This window comes from Oncorhynchus nerka, linkage group LG4, assembly GCF_034236695.1.
Source record: "Oncorhynchus nerka isolate Pitt River linkage group LG4, Oner_Uvic_2.0, whole genome shotgun sequence".
Taxonomy (NCBI): domain Eukaryota; kingdom Metazoa; phylum Chordata; class Actinopteri; order Salmoniformes; family Salmonidae; genus Oncorhynchus; species Oncorhynchus nerka.
Window position 1 is genome coordinate 51,337,072 of NC_088399.1, and position 8,017 is coordinate 51,345,088.

Below are 8,017 nucleotides of genomic sequence, written 5' to 3' on the forward strand. Positions count from 1 at the left end.
TGAAAGAGAGGTGTGGGGTCTGTTGCTCGGGGTGTGTGTGTGTGTGTGTGTGTGTGTGTGTGTGTTTGTGTGTTGTGTGTGTGTGTGTGTGTGTGTGTGTGTGTGTTTGTGTGTTGTGTGTGTGTGTGTGTGTGTGTGTGTGTGTGTGTGTGTGTGTGTGTGTGTAGGCAGCAGCCATGCTAAGTATACTGTAAGCTAAGTGCAGTAGCTAAGTGTTACAGACAGTGTTCATAGATTGCAGGGGGGTAATTACTAGGAATGCTACACTGCCTTTGTTGGGGAAACAAACTCTCATCCTTTTAACACTTGAATCATCGAACACACTCTGCCCAGTACCCTACCCTGAACCGTAGGGACTGCTGCCCTATGTACATAGTCATTGAACACTGGTCACTTTAATAATGTTTACATACTGTCTTACCCACTTCATGTGTATATACTGTATTCTATTCAAGGCTCATCCTATATAACTACTGCTGTACACACCTTTTCTATTCATATACTGTCCGTACTGTCTCTACACACCATTTTATATATATTTTACATGTATATTTATTCATAATTTGTATATTTCTGAGGGGGACTCATTCTGATATTTCTTCATTTGGTTATTTGTATTTTGGGGGATTTTGTGCGTATTGTTTTGTATTGTCAGGTATTACTGCACCGTTGGAGCTAGAAACAGAAGCATTTCGCTACACCCGCGATAACATCTGTTCTATATATATGTGCACGGGACCGATAACATCTGTTCTATATATATGTGCACGGGACCAATAACATCTGTTCTATATATATGTGCACGGGACCGATAACATCTGTTCTATATATATGTGCACGGGACCAATAACATCTGTTCTATATATATGTGCACGGGACCAATAACATCTGTTCTATATATATGTGCACGGGACCGATAACATCTGTTCTATATATATGTGCACGGGACCGATAACATCTGTTCTATATATATGTGCACGGGACCAATAACATCTGTTCTATATATATGTGCACGGGACCAATAACATCTGTTCTATATATATGTGCACGGGACCAATAACATATGTTCTATATATATGTGCACGGGACCAATAACATCTGTTCTATATATATGTGCACGGGACCAATAACATCTGTTCTATATATATGTGCACGGGACCAATAACATCTGTTCTATATATATGTGCACGGACCAATAACATCTGTTCTATATATATGTGCACGGGACCAATAACATCTGTTCTATATATATGTGCACGGGACCGATAACATCTGTTCTATATATATGTGCACGGGACCGATAACATCTGTTCTATATATATGTGCACGGGACCAATAACATCTGTTCTATATATATGTGCACGGGACCGATAACATCTGTTCTATATATATGTGCACGGGACCAATAACATCTGTTCTATATATATGTGCACGGGACCAATAACATCTGTTCTATATATATGTGCACGGGACCAATAACATCTGTTCTATATATATGTGCACGGGACCAATAACATCTGTTCTATATATATGTGCACGGGACCGATAACATCTGTTCTATATATATGTGCACGGGACCAATAACATCTGTTCTATATATATGTGCACGGGACCGATAACATCTGTTCTATATATATGTGCACGGGACCGATAACATCTGTTCTATATATATGTGCACGGGACCGATAACATCTGTTCTATATATATGTGCACGGGACCGATAACATCTGTTCTATATATATGTGCACGGGACCGATAACATCTGTTCTATATATATGTGCACGGACCGATAACATCTGTTCTATATATATGTGCACGGGACCGATAACATCTGTTCTATATATATGTGTACGGGACCGATAACATCTGTTCTATATATATGTGCACGGGACCAATAACATCTGTTCTATATATATGTGCACGGGACCAATAACATCTGTTCTATATATATGTGCACGGGACCAATAACATCTGTTCTATATATATGTGCACGGGACCAATAACATCTGTTCTATATATATGTGCACGGGACCGATAACATCTGTTCTATATATATGTGCACGGGACCAATAACATCTGTTCTATATATATGTGCACGGACCAATAACATCTGTTCTATATATATGTGCACGGGACCAATAACATCTGTTCTATATATATGTGCACGGGACCAATAACATCTGTTCTATATATATGTGCACGGGACCAATAACATCTGTTCTATATATATGTGCACGGGACCAATAACATCTGTTCTATATATATGTGCACGGGACCAATAACATCTGTTCTATATATATGTGCACGGGACCAATAACATCTGTTCTATATATATGTGCACGGGACCAATAACATCTGTTCTATATATATGTGCACGGGACCAATAACATTTGATTTGTACCGCCACCATCCACTGACGGAAGCACCAACATCACACAGCGCTGGGGTTGAGCAACACACACACACATAAATGTGAGGGCGGATACGTACACACACGCACACACACACACGAAAACGCACACACGCACAGAGAGACAGTGTAACGCCTAGTTCTGCCTGGTCTGATGCATTCCATACGCTCCGACCTCTCAGTACAGGGCAGGTCTAGTCACATAGACTGTCTGAGGAAGACACAAGCCAGAACATTTGTGTAGTGTGTGTGTGTGTGTGTGTGTGTGTGTGTGTGTGTGTGTGTGTGTGTGTGTGTGTGTGTGTGTGTGTGTGTGTGGGGACATGTTGCTTCCCATAAGGAAGATATCCTTCCTCTTCATTCCCAGGCGCAAACCGAAGTGTTTGTGTTATTGTCATATAAGGACATGTCCTCTCCTCTACAAACACTGCGACTTTCCAATTACCTGCTGCCTGCAACTGTATTGACTAGACAAACGATCCGTGGGGACCGGAGAGGTTCGCGAATGGGAAACTGACTGGGCGACAAAACAACGCATTAAGCAGAGATACTGCTGTAATGAAAATGAAATAATGCACTCTGCTGGGCTGGTCTTACAGGTGGAAACAGAGGCACGGCAAGTGCAGGAAGAGCGACGTCAACATGTCAAATATAGCCATATTACAGAAAAACATGGAATTGTGTTTGGCTCAATAAACCCGACATACACCGTGCACATTGTCTATATCCAGCTAACGAGCTGGGTCCAGAGAGCTGCTGTGGGTAAGTCTGTACTACTGCAATAGGCCAGCTGGGAGGTGACATACGTGACATCAGAGGTTCAGCAGGATCACAAAGGACCAACGTACAGAACACATATGGCTGAGCTGTAAAAAATAAAAGCAGCCAACCAATGTACGCAGGGACATCCGATCCAGCGGGGGGGGGCAGAAACTGAAGGGGTGCGGTCTTACAGGTAGATAATAAGCCTAGGATTCATTCTTCAACTCACTTATGAATATTTTAGATTGAGTGGGTGGAAAACTGTGACAAAGCAAGTGTGACGATCCGGGTCTGAGATAAGGCTTGTGATGGTGTGATTGTGCTTTAAATGAAAGAAATTAACATCCATCCACACACACACACACACACACACACAGGACATGTTAGATATTTGGCACTGTGGCTGTGAAAGTGACAATTTTGAATTTATTTCCGAGTGTTGGTGAACTTTTGCAAACAAGCACCTTCTGCTTCTCTTCGCCTAGTCAAACAAAAGGCCATATAGGGATATTACGGAGATGTAAGAGAGAGCTGCGCTCTGCTGTTGGTTTCAAACCCTGAATATCTGAAAACGATCAACGTGAACATCATCCGGCCAAACTCAAACAGCACAGCGGGGCCTCAAACAGCAGTGCCTCAAACAGCAGAGCCTCAAACAGCAGGGCCTCAAACAGCAGGGCCTCTCTCTGTCTCCTCTCCTGAGAGTAAAGCGAGGTGAGACCGTGGCTCGGCTCCCACCTTCATCCTGCCAACAACCTGCCATGTCGCTGCTACCTGGAGAGTGACAGACTGACGAGACACGGAAACAACCCAGCCCTAACGCTTTGCATGATGCAAAAGTCATTGCTTTCTCAAGGACACTGCGGCGAAAGAGAGCGAGAGAGAGCGGGAGAGACAGAGAGAGCGTGTGGGTGTCAGCTGGCAGAAAAACATGCGGTAGAGTGGGAATACACTCACGTGGATCTCTAGTCTAGTGTTATACTAGTCCCACTACTGTGACGCTACAACTACGACCAACTAGGGAGAGAGAGACAGAGAGAGACGACAGACAGACAGAGAGAGAGAGAGACAACAGAGAGGCAGAGAAAGAGACAGCGAGAGAGAGAGTAAGAGAGAGACAATAGACAGAGAGAGAGAGAGAGAGAGCGAGAGAGAGAGACAACAGACAGGCAGAGAAAGAGACAGCGAGAGAGAGAGTAAGAGAGAGGCGATAGACAGAGAGAGAGAGAGAGAGAGAGAGAGCGAGAGAGAGAGACAGCGAGAGAGAGACAACAGAGAGGCAGAGAAAGAGACAGCGAGAGAGAGTAAGAGAGAGAGAGAGAGAGAGACAGTGAGAGAAAGAGAGAGAAAGAGAGAGAGAGAGAGAGACAACAGACAGGAAGAGAAAGAGACAGAGAGAGAGAGTAAGAGAGAGAGAGAGACGACAGATGGAGAGAGACAGTGAGAGAAAGAGAGAGAGAGACAACAGACAGGAAGAGAAAGAGACAGCGAGAGAGAGTAAGAGAGAGAGACAACAGAGAGGCAGAGAAAGAGACAGCGAGAGAGAGTAAGAGAGAGAGAGAGAGACAACAGAGAGACAGTGAGAGAAAGAGAGAGAGAGAGAGAGAGACAACAGAGAGGCAGAGAAAGAGACAGCGAGAGAGAGAGTAAGAGAGAGAGAGAGACGACAGATGGAGAGTGACAGTGAGAGAAAGAGAGAGAGAGAGAGAGACAACAGACAGGAAGAGAAAGAGACAGCGAGAGAGAGTAAGAGAGAGAGAGAGACGACAGATGGAGAGAGACAGTGAGAGAAAGAGAGAGAGAGAGAGAGACAACAGACAGGAAGAGAAAGAGACAGCAAGAGAGAGTAAGAGAGAGAGAGAGAGAGACAGTGAGAGAAAGAGAGAGAGAGAGAGACAACAGACAGGAAGAGAAAGAGACAGCGAGAGAGAGTAAGAGAGAGAGAGAGAGAGAGCCAGTGAGAGAAAGAGAGAGAGAGAGAGAGAGAGACAACAGACAGACAGACCGACAAACGGCTCAGGGAAGCGAAGGGAAACATGAAAGCAGAGTTGAAACCTGAAACAGCATCAAGCTGCCAGCAAAGAAACTTCATGACAAGAGAACTAATGGGGGAGAAAAGACTGGGGAAGGATGTGGTGGTAAACGAGGGTGGGCAAACTTTCAGCTATTCCCAAAACACCATGGGAAATCAATTAGTCAGACACATCTCTCATACATACATACATACACACACACACACACACACACACACACACACACACACACACACACACACACACACCAGCAAAACCGAACCAGCGTTGGACCATTGTGTAACCATCCTCTTTCTCAGATTTTAATGGCGATTGGGAGAGAGAAGACCACATTTATCAAACCTGCAGAAGATCTGAGGTATCGCGCGATTGACATTTCTATTTGCTGAGTTTACCGTGAATGTGGTCTCCGGCGACCATGGGGATCATTGCCTTCAAAATGTGCATAGTGGACAAAACACGACGGGATTGAATCTGGCCTTAAGTCCGTGGCTGACACAGTAGCGAGATAAAAGCGATCCGGGGCCACAGAGCACACCAAGGTAGCCAAACATCAGGTCAGACAGTCAAGACACAGATCGACCAACCCAGCAGACCAGCACACCGCAGTTGCCATGGCCCCATCTCTACACACACCACACTGTTGTTGACGTTGTCCTGCCGGTTTATAAAGCATTGCTCTGTGTCCTGGGCTATAAATCACACACAGTGTTGAGATGAGAACCCTGGCTGCCACATCTGCAACACATCAGGGCATATAGAGAGACAAAGACAGTTAGCTAGACAAACGCCTGGTCTATTGTCTCTCTGTGTCGGCTCTGTCCGGGCTGTGGAAGACCTGGGTTCAAACAGTAGGCCCTATTTATTTCCTTTCAAATACTCTGGCTGTGCTCGATTGCGCTTGCTTGGGTCTGGCACAATGAAAACAATGGAATAGTCCCAAAAGCGCAAAGCCCTGCCCAGCTGGCACTTGGTCTCCAGGTAGGCTCAAGCAACCGCTCAAAGTATTTGAATGAAAGCAGGACTATTCTCTGTGCTTCAGCTCCGCCTCCGGGTGGAAGAAGGCCTTAAAGGGATAGTACATGCAAAAATCTATATTTGGGTCAAATTACCTTTACCTTGAGTTGTGTCTAAAGCCCCGCAACATAATCCACAGTAATCCATGATTTACTTATGGCTCTAGCCTGGAGTTAGCATATTAGCATCGTCAGTTAGCATATTAGCATCGTCAGATTTGATGAGCGGAAACGGACACATTTCGGTTGAATGAATTCTAACGGACTAGGTATCCCCTTACCCAATAATTTCCCCAAAAACCGCACTGCAAGCTGCAACCTCCTCAAAAACACTAGGGGAAACACTGACACTGCCTTTTGAGAGGGTGATGGGCCAATGCCCAGGGTCAGTCAGGAGTCAGGTCGCAGGTTGACACATCGAGTTCGTCGAGTGGTCGTGCAGACAGATCCCAAAGAAATCCCCCCGCCCTGTCTACAAGCATAACACTTAGTTACACACTCTTACCGCACCGGATGTTGTCGAGAGGTTTTCCAACGTTTATTTGGCTCCCGTACAACCACCACAAACATCCAGCAGACACACTCGCAGCACGCTAAGGCTGGTTCTCTGACTGACGGACACTGCGCTCGGTAAACACTAATGACGGAGAACACACCAAATCCCTGACAAACACTGACATGTCACCGACCCGGCGTGTCACTTAATATTGCGACTGCATCCTCATTGGGGAAACACAGACAGTTGTTTTTAGGACAACAGAGTATTTACTAGTTATGAAAGCGTTCACCTTCGTCTTCTGTTATGGCTAAAGTGGACATCTAATTGAATCAAATAGGCTATAGGCCTAATCTCATTTATTCCAGCTAACCTAATATGATAAATTAAGGAACACACACACACATGTTTCATCCACTCAGTGTGTGTGTGTGACTTGAGGCAGAGGGTCCGGTGGGGTTAGAGAGGCCAGTGGCCTTGCTGCTGAGTCAGAGGGTGAACATGAGAGCTCACACGCACACACACACACTCTGACACACCGAAGCAGGGGGCGCTGCTCATTTTCCGGTTGACTGAGCAGCTCTGTACACACGGAGAAACGCGGTGCTCGGGCCTCCCAGCCCCCGAGCACTACTATCCAACTCACGGAGGTGACTCCCTCCCTGACGGTCTCCCTCCCTGTATCACTGTCTTGACTTTATTTGCTACAACACAGCCTGTGAGGAATGGTTTCATTTTTGCTCAAGTTTCACTGGCTTATTCAATTATTACATTAACATTACGAGAAGCCAATTCCCATTAGGAATAACCCAAAGACATTCACTCCTCGTCTATACTGTCACCCTGTACACAGAACCGGTTCAAGTCCCAAGGACAGTGGGTCCTTTCTGACAAAGTGCTGCTGCCCAATGGGGTTATCCAGTGCAGTGTGCTACTAGCCTAGATGCATTAGACAGGGCAGCATGGTGCATGGTGACCCATTCTGAGATCCTTACCTTGGGGTTATCCAGTGCAGTGTGCTACTAGCCTAGATGCATTAGCCAGGGCAGCATGGTGACCCATTCTGAGATCCTTACCTTGGGGTTATCCAGTGCAGTGTGCTACTAGCCTAGATGCATTAGCCAGGGCAGCATGGTGCATGGTGACCCATTCTGAGATCCTTACCTTGCGCAGTACTTTCCTCTTGTCCCTCTGCGGCCCGGTGTTGCGGTCTCAGGAAGGGTTCGGAACCTCTACCTGGCAGCACGAAGAAAGAGGTCAAAGATCAGGCATCGACACCTCCATCTGTGTTACATACACT

The 8,017-nt window shown here is 45.8% G+C and overlaps 1 protein-coding gene across 3 annotated transcripts in view; it reads right to left on the minus strand.

Moving 5' to 3' along the window:
* strbp (spermatid perinuclear RNA binding protein) overlaps positions 1-8,017 on the minus strand; it is a 124,244-nt gene that overhangs the window by 84,912 nt on the left and 31,315 nt on the right. For all 3 annotated transcript variants that reach the window (XM_029657075.2, XM_029657083.2, XM_029657090.2), the window contains one exon: positions 7,882-7,953. The gene's annotated coding sequence lies outside the window, so the exon portion shown is untranslated. The remainder of the gene's footprint in view (positions 1-7,881; positions 7,954-8,017) is intronic.